Source organism: Talpa occidentalis, unplaced genomic scaffold, assembly GCF_014898055.3.
Source record: "Talpa occidentalis isolate TD23 unplaced genomic scaffold, MPIMG_talOcc4v2.1 talOcc4.12, whole genome shotgun sequence".
Taxonomy (NCBI): domain Eukaryota; kingdom Metazoa; phylum Chordata; class Mammalia; order Eulipotyphla; family Talpidae; genus Talpa; species Talpa occidentalis.
In genome coordinates, this window is record NW_023601212.1 from 69,031,140 (window position 1) to 69,045,523 (window position 14,384).

General features: G+C 59.4%; 14 non-coding genes across 14 annotated transcripts; 5 read left to right on the forward strand and 9 right to left on the reverse strand.

Annotated features, from left to right (window-relative positions):
* Positions 1-650: 650 nt before the first annotated feature.
* On the reverse strand, positions 651-722 carry TRNAE-CUC (transfer RNA glutamic acid (anticodon CUC)). The gene has a single exon. It is a non-coding gene; the product is annotated as a tRNA-Glu (tRNA).
* Positions 723-1,002: 280 nt separating this feature from the next.
* TRNAG-UCC (transfer RNA glycine (anticodon UCC)) lies at positions 1,003-1,074 on the reverse strand. The gene has a single exon. It is a non-coding gene; the product is annotated as a tRNA-Gly (tRNA).
* Positions 1,075-2,008: 934 nt separating this feature from the next.
* TRNAL-CAG (transfer RNA leucine (anticodon CAG)) lies at positions 2,009-2,091 on the forward strand. Its single transcript has one exon. It is a non-coding gene; the product is annotated as a tRNA-Leu (tRNA).
* Positions 2,092-5,126: 3,035 nt separating this feature from the next.
* TRNAG-GCC (transfer RNA glycine (anticodon GCC)) lies at positions 5,127-5,197 on the forward strand. Its single transcript has one exon. It is a non-coding gene; the product is annotated as a tRNA-Gly (tRNA).
* A 708-nt stretch (positions 5,198-5,905) lies between these two features.
* TRNAE-CUC (transfer RNA glutamic acid (anticodon CUC)) lies at positions 5,906-5,977 on the reverse strand. Its single transcript has one exon. It is a non-coding gene; the product is annotated as a tRNA-Glu (tRNA).
* A 259-nt stretch (positions 5,978-6,236) lies between these two features.
* On the reverse strand, positions 6,237-6,308 carry TRNAG-UCC (transfer RNA glycine (anticodon UCC)). Its single transcript has one exon. It is a non-coding gene; the product is annotated as a tRNA-Gly (tRNA).
* Positions 6,309-7,246: 938 nt separating this feature from the next.
* TRNAL-CAG (transfer RNA leucine (anticodon CAG)) lies at positions 7,247-7,329 on the forward strand. The gene has a single exon. It is a non-coding gene; the product is annotated as a tRNA-Leu (tRNA).
* A 1,426-nt stretch (positions 7,330-8,755) lies between these two features.
* Positions 8,756-8,826, forward strand: TRNAG-GCC (transfer RNA glycine (anticodon GCC)). Its single transcript has one exon. It is a non-coding gene; the product is annotated as a tRNA-Gly (tRNA).
* Positions 8,827-9,573: 747 nt separating this feature from the next.
* On the reverse strand, positions 9,574-9,645 carry TRNAE-CUC (transfer RNA glutamic acid (anticodon CUC)). The gene has a single exon. It is a non-coding gene; the product is annotated as a tRNA-Glu (tRNA).
* Positions 9,646-9,882: 237 nt separating this feature from the next.
* TRNAG-UCC (transfer RNA glycine (anticodon UCC)) lies at positions 9,883-9,954 on the reverse strand. The gene has a single exon. It is a non-coding gene; the product is annotated as a tRNA-Gly (tRNA).
* A 389-nt stretch (positions 9,955-10,343) lies between these two features.
* TRNAD-GUC (transfer RNA aspartic acid (anticodon GUC)) lies at positions 10,344-10,415 on the reverse strand. The gene has a single exon. It is a non-coding gene; the product is annotated as a tRNA-Asp (tRNA).
* A 2,081-nt stretch (positions 10,416-12,496) lies between these two features.
* Positions 12,497-12,567, forward strand: TRNAG-GCC (transfer RNA glycine (anticodon GCC)). Its single transcript has one exon. It is a non-coding gene; the product is annotated as a tRNA-Gly (tRNA).
* Positions 12,568-13,364: 797 nt separating this feature from the next.
* On the reverse strand, positions 13,365-13,436 carry TRNAE-CUC (transfer RNA glutamic acid (anticodon CUC)). The gene has a single exon. It is a non-coding gene; the product is annotated as a tRNA-Glu (tRNA).
* Positions 13,437-13,706: 270 nt separating this feature from the next.
* TRNAG-UCC (transfer RNA glycine (anticodon UCC)) lies at positions 13,707-13,778 on the reverse strand. Its single transcript has one exon. It is a non-coding gene; the product is annotated as a tRNA-Gly (tRNA).
* Positions 13,779-14,384: the final 606 nt, after the last annotated feature.

Sequence of the window (14,384 nt, forward strand, 5' to 3'; positions counted from 1 at the left end):
ACTCACAAAACCCAGGCTCCAAACAACACCTGCTCCCTCAACCACCATTGCTGCACCACTTGCCCATCCCGTTCCGCTTCCCTAACCTCACACACCTTCCCCTTCACTGCAACACCTTGGCTCCAGGAGGACACTCCCCTGCCTCTCCTTCCCTGGCCCCACAACGTGAGGCAGCTGCAGATCGTCAGCCACCACGCCGACCTCTACTACAAGCACCACTCCTCCCCAGCCCCAGGGAGTTTGGAGGAGGGAAGCGCCGCTGCGCATTTTGCCAGGTGGGGCCTCCCGAAGCAGGTGCTGCCAGAGGGTGCACGCACGGGTGGTGCCGGGCCGTGGGTGGGATTTGCGGTGGGGTGTGGGGGGTGGTAGTGTTGGAGGGAGGTTGCCCTGTCCACTGCAGTTCCCCGCCCAGGAAGAGTGGCAGCGCCGACGTGAGTCTGAGGTGCAGGCGGTGACATCGTCGGCCGGGAGTGCGCGAGGGACCAGCCACTCCAGATGGAGACCGACTGGTCTGGAACTGTGCACGCGCAGGATAGGACGCGGGCGGAAGGTGCAGGGTGGCTGTCGACTACCTTAGCCCCACCCGCAACTCCCTAGGGCGCAGCCGGTTTGTGTAAAAGAGTGGGAAGACGCCAAATGAGCGGAAAAGTTTCCCTGACCGGGAATCGAACCCGGGCCGCGGCGGTGAGAGCGCCGAATCCTAACCACTAGACCACCAGGGAAAGCCGGGAAAAGCTCTGGGCAGGCGCCTCCTGATGGCAGCGCAAGCGCAACACGGCCTGGGTGGTGTTGCTGGTGGTGGTGGTAGTGCTGGTGTTGACAGCTCCCCTGGGAACCTCCTGACGTTCCTGGCGGCGCATTCCGCACACCCTCAATGTCCACATCTCCTTGTAAAGACTTCCCCTACCCGCCGTGGCGGTGCAGCGTCCCCGCCCTCCACGTGCATTTTAGCGTGGCGCAAAAGCTCTGCGCTCGCGCTGGCCAAAAAGGGCTCCCCGCTGCTGCGTTGGCCGGGAATCGAACCCGGGTCAACTGCTTGGAAGGCAGCTATGCTCACCACTATACCACCAACGCCGCGGAGCGCAATGTCCACGACGCCGGTCGTGGCCCGTTGCTGCACGTGGCACTGGCTGCCCGCGGGCCACGCCTCTGCACCCACACAGGCGCCCAGTGCGCGCGGGCCAGTCCTTGCAGCCCGGGCCGCCCGCCACCTGCACACGCGCACGCTCAAGGCTGCTCTCACTGCAAGCCTGGCTGCCGCTGCCAGGACAGGACGTTGCCGGCTCGGGCTGCGCGGACGGCGGGCTGTGGGCGAGGCACGGAGGGGAACGAGGAGGACACCTGCGCTAGCTCGCCGTGCGGGAAGTGGAGAAAAGGACCCTTGGGTGGCCAGAGGGCCGTGAACCGCGACCAAAAAAGTTGCGTTCCGTCGGGCCTCCCCATCCGGGAATCGAACCCCGTCGCGCGCGGCTGGCGGGACACTCACCGCTACACTAAGGAGGACGCCGCGCCTTCCCGTGCCACCCGCCCGCTGTCGCGTGGCCCGAGCTGCCCCGACCGCCCGCTGCTCCACCCGCTCTCCGTTTGGCCACACAACACGGGCGCCCCCGCACCTCTCGCCACGGCCCCGACTCTCCCGATGCCCACCGATGCGCCCCGGCCTTGCCCGAGTTCCACACGCGGACCCGGACTCAGACTCGGATTCAGATCCGAGCCGCGTGGCCCTGAAATTCCCGAGGCGCGTTGCCCGTCGCCGCCAAGGCCCGAGCAGCCTGGGGAGGGTCGGGGGTCCGAGAGAGCAAGGCTGTCAGCCGGGGTGGGCATCTCCTGGCAAAGAGCCGCAGCCGCCCGCGGGGGCGCCCGCCCACTCGACAGGCCTTGTCGCGCACCTGCGCAGCCAGGCAGCGGCCCGTCAAGCCCGACCCGGACAGACGCCCAGGACCAACGCAATGGTGTAGACGTGAGTGTGGGTGGTAGCCAGGACCGCTGAGGCAGGCACAGTCCTGTAGTCAGGATGGCCAAGCGGTCTAAGGCGCTGCGTTCAGGTCGCAGTCTCCCCTGGAGGCGTGGGTTCGGATCCCACTCCTGACAAACCCACCTTTTGGCCCAAAGGAGCCCTAGAAGGCCTCTTGCTGCTATTACTGGCGACCCTGCCTTCCTGCAGCCGCTCAGAAGTCCAGTACTAAATCAGCACCCCTCCACCTCCACAACATACACCTCTCTAAGCAGCACCTTAGGAAGCACACCAGCTGGGCAGTTTCCAACCCCAGCTGGCACATCACCTTGCCTCATGGGTTGTTGTGAGCCATCCGCAGCAGTCTGGGTGTCAGGGGTTCCCAAAGGATGGGAAGGCGTCGGCGCAATTGTCAAGAAATGATAAGCAAATGGGAAGGGAAATGAGGAGAGGCAGACACTTGATCAGGGTGCTGACATCATCCTGCTGAGGGTCTCATCAGTCCTTTATTTATACTAAGCAAATCATGAGTGCACGAGCATAAGGTAGGAAGATAATAATTATCACATGTTCTTTTTCAGGAGCAGCCAAGGGTCTGTTTGCCTTCTGGCAGATGTGTAACATTTATTATTTTTTGTCTTCAAGAAGGCACAGTTGCTAAACAAATGTTTTTAAAATAGTTATTTACTTTAAACAATCCAACAGTTATTGTATTACTAGCAAAAAAGCCTATGTGTCTGCAACTAACATTTCTAAGTTTGCCATGGTGAACAATTAACTAAGGGCTGAGGGAAACAAAGGGCAGGGAGTTTCCTGGGGGAAGGGAGACAAAGAGATTATTTCTAACTAACCTATAAAGTTTAGACTAACATATAACTAATTGATTAAAGTAAAAAACAGAAGGCTTTTATATAGAAATCATCATCTATAGTATATTGTTTTTATATTGATTTGATATTAAGGAACCAAGGGCCTGGAGGGCGTTAATGCCAGGCAAGCCGCATTGACTCTTCCCTAGCCCCCTACTCTCAATTAAGGGAGGAATTCTCCTAATCTAAACAAAGAGTTTTTACCTATCACTTCTCTACTTTGTCTAGTCAACCTAGTTTTCGTATTTAACTATAAGATCAAGGGGCAATTTCCTCTTCCATAAGGTTGCTGGTTGTTGTTCTAAAGAACTACAAATATTTTACCAGGGGCAGGAGCGGAGATGGTTATAGCCTTTGATTCTCAAAAATGGTCAATATGTGACATATCAGTAGTTGTAACATTGACCATTTCTGAGTGCGTTATTTGTGCTGCCATGATTACTAACTCAACCATTCACAAAACTGCTGTTGACTTATTCTAGAATGTATACTCTAACAGCTATCATACCAATTGTCACATCCCAGGGAATTAGCCCTAAACAAACAGGAAGAATTTAGCAGGAGTCAACTATGGCGTATCCTGGTTTATCAGGAATTTTCTCATACTTGGAGCATGGCTCGCCTCTGCCACCCAACTGTTATCTTTAACTTTAAAGTAAAGGAATTTCTTTCTCCAATTAGTTGCCTCAAGAGACCACATCTCTATATCAAAGACTTGGCCGATAGCTGTTTACAACCTTTTGTTTCCAGAAGTTTTTTCACTGGTGAATGTAAAGCCAAATGTTGAATTGCTGCCTTTTTGGCAGAGGACTACTAATTTTATGAAAAATATAATATTTGTATCATGCAGTGCCATTTGTCATCAAATTGGTTATTCAGTGATTGATCAGTATTTGCAGTTTTACTTTTAAGTGCATATTTTAACAATGGTAGAAACTAGCCATAAACAAATGAGGAGAATCTTGGAGTCAGCTAACGAGATTCCTGATTATTCAGAAATCTGCCCCATGTCCGGACTTTTGTCAGACGACATGAGTAGCATGGCTCCCATAATGAGTGTTTCCAAAAATGACAGGGGCACAGGTTCCCGGGCCCCATGACCAAGTGTGCCAATGAAAATTTTGGGGTGAGACCCACTGGACTGGTAGAGGGAAAACTGAGCTCCCTTTCAATTTCTGCAGACGGTGCCCCTGGACCAGGTGCATCAAGCCCTCAGTATATGGGCCTGTAAGTGGACAGCATGTCAGAACCCAGCCCCCGCTGCCAGTCCACACTTTTTCCATAGTTTTCTGAAGCCTGCAGTGCTCCTGTCCAAAGGCCACTCGGGTTCAATGTTCCATAAGCTTCGTGTCTTGGAAGCACGCAAACATAATAATCGCTCGCCCAGCCTCAGGTCAGTCAGACTTTACAAAGTAGAAGTCAGCAGGGCCCTGCTCCCAGCCAGGGATGCCAAGGCACCGTGCAGCCCATCCATAGAGCACACAGCCTATGAGCACCAGCCTCGGCATTGCTCCAAGACATGGTGAAGGTCTCTTCTCCCACCCACAGGTTTGGCATCTCCCTCCACCACCACCACACCCACCAACCCCAGCCTCCTGCCACACCACCATACACACTAACCTGGCTGCCCAAGCCAGAAGTACCACCCACCCCAGCACCGTGCAGCACCCACTGGCAGGACCCAGCTGCTGTCCCGTCGACAACCGGGAGCGTCCTCACTGGGGACTCTGGTCAAATCGCTAAAGATGCTAGTGGAAGGTGCTCACGCCCCTTGCCTTGCCACACAAGCGCCAGAGCCCCATCCATTGAGCCAGAGCGCGGAAGACAGACTCCCGCGGACAGCTCAGGTCTCTTCGCCAGAGTAAACAGCGCTGCAGCCGTCTCCCCACGTCCACCCCAACCTGCAGGAGAAAAGGCTGCAGTCAAACGGCCTTGGGAGCTGGGCTATGGTAGTCTCCCAAAGGAATCTCCAGGGGGACACCTGCCCAGCAACAACCTCCTCCCTCGGTAGCATTCCGGTTCTGGCCACGCTTGACCCTGCTCACGAGTTCCTCTGGGGCCCACAGAGTCTCTCAGTGACCCTGGACCAAACAGTAAGGTCGGCTGTGGGCTGCCTCTCCTCTGCCCCTCCTTCCTCTGACCTGTCTCTCGTGCTTGGGTGCTCCCGGACCCTCGGGAGGCTGGACGTGCTTGGGAGCCTTCCTCTCCAGTGGAGCAGAAGGCCCCGCGCAGACGAAGACCCGTGCGCCAGGACGCCTGATGACAGGACCGTGGGGCAGCGTGTGGAGGTGCTTACCATATGCGCATGGGTGGTTCAGTGGTAGAATTCTCGCCTGCCACGCGGGAGGCCCGGGTTCGATTCCCGGCCCATGCAGCCTGACGCCTTCTTTTGGCCCTTTCTCCCTCCTGGCGCACCAGCTGCAAGCTCCTGGGCTCACCCACCGCACCCGTCCGCAGGGGAGAGACCCTCGCACCATATGGGACTCGAGAAACCCAGGCCCCACATCCAACACCTGCTCCCTCAACCACCATCATCTGCCACCACTTCCCATCCCGTTCCTCTTTCTTAACCTCACACCCCTTCCCCAGGCACGCAACAGCTTGCGCTCCAGGAAGACACATCCCCCGCCTCTCCTTCCGGGGCCCCACAACGTGAGGCAGCTGCAGGTCGCCAGCCACCACCTCGACCTCTACAACGAGCACCACTCCTCCTCAGCCCAGGCAGTTTGGAGGAGGGAGGCGCCGCTGCGTGCTGCAGGGACCATGGGTGGGATTTGAGGTGGGGTGTGGGGGGTGGTAGTGTTGGAGGGAGGTTGCCCTGTCCACTGCAGTTCCCCGCCCAGGAAGAGTGGCAGCGCCGACGTGCGTCTGACGTGCAGGTGGTGTCAACGCCGGCCTGGAGTGCGCGGGGGACCAAGCACTCCAGACGGAGACGGACTGGTCTGGAACTGTGCGCGCGCAGGATAGGACGCGGGCAGAAGGTGCAGGGTGGCTGTCGCCTACCTTGGCCCCCACTCGCAACTCCCTAGGGCGCAGCCGGTTTGTGTAAAAGAGTGGGAAGACGCCACATGAGCGGAAAAGTTTCCCTGACCGGGAATCGAACCCGGGCCGCGGCGCTGAGAGCGCCGAATCCTAACCACTAGACCACCAGGGAAAGCCGGGAGAAGCTCTGGGCTGGCGCCTCCTGATGGCAGCGCAAGCGCAGCACGGCCTGGGTGGTGGTGCTGTGGACGGCTTTCCTGGGATCCGCCAGACGCTCGTGGCGGCGCATTCCGCACACCCTCAATGTCCACATCGCCTTGTAAAGACTTCTCCTACCCGCCGTGGCGGTGCAGCGTCCCCGCGCTCGACGTGCATGTTAGCGTGGCGCAAAAGCTCTGCGCTCGCGCTGACCAAAAGGGTCTCCCTGCCGCTGCGTTGGCCGGGAATCGAACCCGGGTCAACTGCTTGGAAGGCAGCTATGCTCACCACTATACCACCAACGCCGCACAGCGCAATGCCCACCACGCCGGCCGTGGCCCGTTGCTGCACGTGGCACTGGCTGCCCGCGGGCCACGCCTCTGCACCCACACAGGCGCCCAATGCGCGCCTCCCAGTCCTTGCAGCCCGGGCCGCCCGCCACCTGCACACGCGCACGCTCAAGGCTGCTCTCACTGCAAGCCTGGCTGCCGCTGCCCGGACGGGACGTTGCCGGCTCGGGCTGCGTGGACGGCGGGCTGTGGGCGAGGCACGGAGGGGAACGAGGAGGACACCTGCGCTAGCTCGCCGTGCGGGAAGTGGAGAAAAGGACCCTTGCGTGCCCAGAGGGCCGTGAACCGCGACCAAAAATGTTGAGTTCTGTCGGGCCTCCCCATCCGGGAATCGCACCCCGTCGAGCGCGGCAGGCGGGGACACTCTCCGCTACACTAAGGAGGACGCCGCGCCTTCCCGTGCCACCCGCCCGCTGTCGCGTGGCCCGAGCTGCCCCGACCGCCCGCTGCTCCACCCGCTCTCCGTTTGGCCACACAACACGGGCGCCCCCGCACCTCTCGCCACGGCCCCGACTCTCCCCGATGCCCACCGATGCGCCCCGGCCTTGCCCGAGTTCCACACGCGGACCCGGACTCAGACTCGGATTCAGATCCGAGCCGCGTGGCCCTGAAATTCCCGAGGCGCGCTGCCCGTCGCCTCCAAGGCCCGAGCAGCCTGGGGAGGGTCGGGGGTCCGAGAGAGCAAGGCTGTCAGCCGGGCTGGGGAACCTCCTGGCAAAGAGCCGCAGCCGCCCGCGGGGGCGCCGGCCCACTCGACAGGCCTTGCTCGCGCACCTGTGCAGCCAGGCAGCGGCCGGTCAAGCCGGGCCCGGACAGACGCCCAGGACCAACGCAATGGTGTAGACGTGAGTGTGGGTGGCAGCCAGGGCGGCTGAGGAAAGTGCAGTCCTGTAGTCAGGATGGCCGAGCGGTCTAAGGCGCTGCGTTCAGGTCGCAGTCTCCCCTGGAGCCGTGGGTTCGAATCCCACTCCTGACAAACCCACTTTTTGGCGCAAAAGAGCCCTTGAAGGTTTCTTGCTGCTATTACTGGAGATCCTGCCTTCCTGCAGCCGCTCCGAAGTCCATTACTAAACCAGCACCCTTCCACCTCCACAACATACGACACTCTAAGCAGCACCTTAGGAAGCACACCAGCTGGGCAGTTTCCAACCCCAGCTGGCACATCACCTCGCCTCATGAGTATTTCCAAAGATGACAGGCTCCAGGACCCCATGACCAAGTGTGCCAATGCAAATTTTGGGGTGAGACCCACTGGACTGGTAGAGGGAAAACTGAGCTCCCTTTCAATTCCTGCAGACAGCACCCCTGGACCAGGTGCATCAAGCCCTCAGTATATGGGCCTGTAAGTGGACATCATGTCAGAACCCAGCCCCTGCTGCTAGTCCACACTTTTTCCATAAAGTTTTCAGAAGCCCTCGATGTTCCTGTCCAAAGGCCACTCGGGGTCAATGTTCCATAAGCTTCATGTCTTGGAAGCACGCAAACATAATAATCGCTCGCCCAGCCTCAGGTCAGTCAGACTTTACAAAGTAGAAGTCAGCCAGGGATGCCAAGGCACCGTGCAGCCCATCCATAGAGCACACAGCCTATGAGCACCAGTCTCGGCATTGCTCCAAGGCATGGTGAAGGTCTCTTCTCCCACCCACAGGTTTGGCATCTCCCTCCACCACCACCACACCCGCCAACCCCGGCCTCCTGCCACACCACCACACACACTAACCTGGCTGCCCAAGCCAGAAGTACCACCCTCCCCCGCACGGTGCAGCACCCACTGGCAGGACCCAGCTGCTGTCCCGTCGACAACCGGGAGCGTCCTCACCGGGGACTCGGGTCAAATCGCTAAAGAGGCTACTGGAAGGTGCTCACGCCCCTTGCCTTGCCCCACAAGTGCCAGAGCCCCATCCATTGAGCCAGAGCACGGAAGACAGACTCCCGCGGACAGGTCGGGTCTCTTCGCCAGAGTAAACAGCGCTGGAGCCATCTCCCCACGTCCACCCCAACCTGCAGGAGAAAAGGCCGCCATCAAATGGCTTTGGGAGTTGGGCTATGGTAGTCGCCCATGAGAATCTCCTGGGGGACACTTGCCCCGCAACAACCTCCTCCCGCGGTAGTATCCCGGTTCTGGCCATGCTTGACCCTGCTCACGGATTCCTCTGGGTACCAGAGTCTCTCGGTGACCCTGGACCAAACAGTAAGGTCGGCTGTGGGCTGCCTCTCCTCTGCCCCTCCTTCCTCTGACCTGTCTCTCGTGCTTGGGTGCGCCCGGACCCTCGGGAGGCTGGACGTGCTTGGGAGCCTTCCTCTCCAGTGGAGCAGAAGGCTCCGCACAGACGAAGACCCGTGCGCCAGGACGCCTGATGGCCAGGACCGTGGGGCCGGGTGTGAAGATGTTTGCCATGTGTGCATGGGTGGTTCAGTGGTAGAATTCTCGCCTGCCACGCGGGAGGCCCGGGTTCGATTCCCGGCCCATGCAGCTTGACACCTTCTTTTGGCCCTGTCTCCCTCCTTCTGCCGCACCAGCTGCAAGCTCCTGGGCTCACCCACCGCACCCCTGTCCGCAGGGGAGAGACCCTCGCACCACATGGGACTCGCGATACCCAGGCCCCCACCAACACCTGCTCCCTCAACCACCATCATCCGCCACCACTTCCCATCCCGTTTCTCTTCCTTAACCTCACACCCCTTCGCCAGGCACGCAACACCTTGCACTCCAGGAGGACACTCCCCCGCCTCTCCTTCCCTGGCCCCACAAGGTGAGGCAGCTGCAGGTCGCCAGCCACCACCGCGACCTCTACCACAAGCACCACTCCTCCCCAGCCCCAGGCAGTTTGGAGGAGGGAAGCGCTGCTGCATAGTTGCCAGGTGGGGCCTCCCGAAGCAGGTGCTGCCAGAGGGGGGGCCCTGGGAGGGATTTGAGGTGGGGTGTGGGGGCTGGCAGTGTGGGAGGGAGGTTGCCCTGTCCACTGGAGTTCCCCGCCCAGGAAGAGTGGCAGCGCCGACGTGCGTCTGATGTGCAGGTGGTGACAACGATGGCCTGGAGTGCGCGAGGGACCAAGCACTCCAGATGGAGACCTACAGGTCTGGAACTGTGCGTGCGCAGGATAGGACGCGGGTGGAAGGTTCAGGGTGGCTGTCGCCTACCTTGGCCCCCACCCGCAACTCCCTAGGGCGCAGCCAGTTTGTGTAAAAGAGTGGGAAGGCGCCAAATGAGAGGAAAAGTTTCCCTGACCGGGAATCAAACCCGGGCCGCGGCGGTGAGAGCGCCGAATCCTAACCACTAGACCACCAGGGAAAGGCAAGAGTCACAGTGTAAGCTCAACACTGCCTAGGTGGTGGTGGTGCTGTGGACCTCCTTCCTGGGATCCGCCAGATGCTCGTGGTGGTGCATTCCGCACACCCTCAATGTCCACATCTCCTTGTAAAGACTTCCCCTACCCGCCATGGCGATGCACCCTCCCCGCCCAGACCTGCATTTTAGCTCGGCGCAAAAGCTCTGCTCTCGTGCTGGCCACAAGGATCACACCGCCACTGTGTTGGCCAGGAATCGAACCCGGGTCAACTGCTTGGAAGGCAGCTATGCTAACCACTATACCACCAGCGCCGCACAGCGCATGGACAACCACCACATCTACCGTGGCCTGGCACTGTGCACTGGCGCTGCCGTGTGTCCGACTCAGCTCTCCCCGCTAGCCACGCCTCTGTTTTGCCAAAGGCGCACACACGCAGGCCAGCCTTTCAGACTGTCCCTACAGCCCCTCCAGCACACACACACGCACACTGCTCTGTACCCGAAGCCCTTGCTGCCTCCTTCAGGTTGGTCACGCTGCCTGGTTGGGCTTGAGTTGATGGTGGAAGGGTGCAAGGGGCACGGAGAGGAATGGCTAGAGCCCCTGCACTTGGCTGGTGAGACAGAAAGTGAACAAGATTAGCACCTAGGAGGCTAACTGCGGCCATAGTGCAGTGGCTGGCGTGCAAAATGTAACATCTGGTCTCCCCGTCGGGGAATCGAACCCCAGTCTCCCGCGTGACAGGCGGGGATACTCACCACTATACTAACGAGGACCATGTGGCCTGGCCTGCCCTTCATTTGTTGTCTTGTCCCCCCACTGTGGCCCACTGCCCCACCAGCTTGCCATCTGACCTACTCAACAACTGCACGGTGGGCACTTGCTGCCACGGCCCTAACGCTCCCTGATGAACCCTGACCCCACCCAGTTCCCGGCTCAGACCCTGAGCTGCCTAGAACTGAAATTCCCGAACTGTGTAGTCTTCAGCCCCCAAGGTAGGAGTAGCCTGGAGAATGGCGTGGGAGGTCCGAGAGGGCAAAGCCAGGCTGCTAGAGGGAGGTGGGAGCAGGTCCTGACAACAGCAGTGGTGGTGCCAGTCCACTTGCTTGCTCCACTTGCTTGAGTCCCTGAGCAGCCAGACAGGCCCCCGCCAGGCCAGACCCAGCCAGGTGCCCAGGTCAAGGATAAGGTTGTAGACTTCGGCTGCTGATGGCATCCAGGAGGGGGCTGTGGTCAGGATGGCAGAGTGCACCAGCTGCAAGCTCCTGGGCTCGCCCACCCCACCACACTCCGCCCACAGTGGAGAGACTCTCACACCGCATGGGACTCCCGAAACCCAGGCTCCAACCAACACCTGCTCTCTCAACCACCATCAGCCGCCACCACTTTCCCATCCCATTCTTCTTCCTTAACCTCACACCCCTTCCCCAGGCACGCAACACCTTGCGCTCCAGGAAGACACTCGCCCGCCTCTCCTTTCATGGTCCGCAATGTGGAGGCAGCTGAGCAGTCAGGATGGCACTGCGTTCAGGTCACAGTCTCCTCTGGAGGGGTGGGCTTGAATCCCACTCCTGACAAGTCCACCTTTTGGCTCTCAGGGACCACTGACCGCCTCTGGCTGCCCTTCCTGGTGTTCGGCACTTCTGCGGCTTCTCTGAAATCTATCCAGGACCACCATTCCTCCCCTCTGCCTCACCCTTCCTACCCCCCACACTTCTCTGCCTCTCAAAGGCAGCTCTTCAGGAAGCACCCGACTGGGCAGCTTTAAACCTCAGCTGCCGCATCAGTTGGCTGAGAATGTTTCCAAAAGTGACAATGAATTGCACAAGCCCCATCATCCACATGACCAAATTATTCTGATGCAAATTTGGGGGTGAACCCCACTGGGCTGGTGAAGGGAAAGTTGAGATCAGCGACAGACCAAGGCCTACTTCAAATCCTGCAGATGGTACCCCTAACCAGTTGCATCAAGTCCTCGGGTTATGGGTGGCTAACCACCCACACTCATTTCCCCAATGTTCTCAGAAGGCCCACTGTCCTCCTGTCCGAGGCCATGAGATCACAACGTTCCAGAAACATGGCATCTAGGAACCACAGAAAGGTAATGATCCCACTCGCCAAGCAGGAGGTCACTCACATGTCCAAATTGCATTTCCCCAGGTTACAAAGTAGGTGTCCAGAAGGTTTAGGGGAGCCTCTCCACCTCGGGAACTCATTACCAGCCACCGATGCCAGAACACATGCAGCCCAGCCATCTACCACACAGCCCATGAGCTCCAGCCAGGGCAATTTCTCTAGCGCGGGACCTGGAACCCCATCCATCCCACACCCAGGATGTGTTCACCCACCGTCCCTACCTCCCCAGCACACACACACAAATCCAGCCAGCCCAGGCCAGTCCCGGCCAGCACCAGTCACCCACCTGGGCGCTGGGCAACACATGTAAGCGGGACCCAGCTGCTGTCCAGTCCACCCACAAGCATGCCCTCCACAGGGGCTCCGGCCAAACTGCCAATGATGCGACTGACATACACACACATCTCCCCACTCACCCCTCACCACCCCCAGCAGCATTCAGTGCTGACCACCCTGGACCCGGCTCCTGGCTTCCTCTGGCGACCACAGTAGTCTCGCAGCAGAGAAAGTGTAAGGTCGAATGGGTCAGCTCCCTCTCTTTCCCTTCTTTCATGAGATCCTCCTTAGCTTGGTGGTCGGGTGAGCCCCTGGCCCTGGGGGCCCTCCACATGTGTGGCGCCTCCCTCTCCACTAGAGCATATGGCTCCTGCAGGTGAAGACCAATGTTCCATTAGGGTGGCCAGGCCAGTGTGGAAGCGTCTGGCAACACCTTGCATCAGTGCATGGGTGGTTCAGTGGTAGAATTCTTGCCTGCCATGCGGGAGGCCCGGGTTTGATTCCCGGCCCATGCAGTGGAATACTTTCTTTTTGGCCCTGTCCTCCTTCTGACTCCACAGCTGCAAGCTCCTGCCTCACCCCCCGGGTCTGCAGTGGCTGACCCAGTCCCTCTCTAGCCCTGTGCACCACAAGGGACTCGAGGGAACCCAGCTCCAGACCCGAACCAACACCTGCCTCACTCAGCCACCCTCACCCGCCAACGCTTGTCCTTCCCTTTTCTCTTAACCTCATGCCCCTTCTTCGAGCACGCAACACCTGGTGCTCCAGGAAGACACTTGTGTGCCTTTCCTTCCTTGGCCAGAGGATGTGGAGGCAGGTGCGGATCGCCAGCCCCACCACGACTTCTAACACTACCACCACTCCTCCCAGCACTGTGGTAGCTTGGAGGCGGGAGGCGTCTCTGCAGTTGCCAGGGGGCGCCTGGTGAAGTGGTGCTGCTACAGGAGGCAAGCACTGGTGGCTGCCGTGCTGTGGGTATGGTTTGTGATGGTGAGTGGAGAGCTGGGGAGTTGGGAGGGTGGCATCACTGGAGGGAGGTTATCCTAGCCACTGGAGTTCCCCACCCAAGAGAGGGGGCGCAGCGGAGGTGCGTCCCAGGTGGAGGTGGGCGACTGACGGCATGAAGTGCCAGAGGAACCAAACACTCCAGACATTGGCTTAAGAGTCTGGACCTATAGTGTGGGGGGACCAGGAATTGCGGAGAGATTTGCAGGGTGGCTGCTGCCTGGGGTGGCCCACAGCCTCCAAGAACCCTCAGTGCCAGGCGGTTTTGGTAAAAGTGCATGTGACGGCTCGGAGTCAGAGGAAAAGCTTCCCTGACCGGGAATCGAACCCGGGCCGCGGCGGTGAGAGCGCCGAATCCTAACCACTAGACCACCAGGGAGTGACACACAGGCTTTTGGCTGGTGCCTCCTGGTAGTGAGTGGGTGCTGGTGCTGGTGGTGCTGGTGGTGGCCACCTCACTGGGATCCACCTGTCAGTGCATAGCGTACACCCACAGCCCCATACCCCGGCGGAAAGACCTTCACCAGCCGCCCTGGTAATGCAACTTCCCCGGCCCTCCTCGTGCTCCCAGTGCGCTGCAAAAAGCATTGCATTGCACGCACCTGCTGCTTCTCGCAGGTGGCGCTAGCCAAAAGGTCTACCTCAGACCTGCGTTGGCCGGGAATCGAACCCGGGTCAACTGCTTGGAAGGCAGCTATGCTCACCACTATACCACCAACGCCACATGACAGGGCTGCTCCATGACTCCAGTTTGAGGCAGGCAACAACGCAGTGTCGCTGCTGCCTGTCACTGGCCTGCCTACAGGCCATGGCTCTATGTTGCCACAGGTCTGCGACACCCCCGGGTCAGCCCTACCTACCCCAGTAAACCTTCTGGCCCCAAAACCACCTGCACACTCCCCACCTCAGCACCCAATTAGCAGCTGCCCTCCACCGCCAGCCAGGCTGTTCTGTGGAGATGGTCTTACTGACTGGCTGGACTGCATGTCAACTGCGGCAGGTTGGCACAGAACTGACAGGAGTAGAGCCCATGCACCTGGCTGGTGGGAGGGAAGGTGGACAAAGAGGAGGTTAGCTGCGACCAAAGAACAGTGACTTGACCAAAACGTAATGCCTAGCCTCCCCATTGGGGAATTGAACCCCGGTCTCTCAGGTGACAAGTGGGGATACTCACCACTATACTAACAAGGATAATGTTTTGGCCTGCCCTCCACATGCCTTGTCACCCACACCTGCCCCCACCGTGCCACCAGCTTGCCCTCTGGCTCACCCAACACGGCAAGTCATGCATTTCCCTCCACCACCCTGACCCTCCCCAATGAACCCC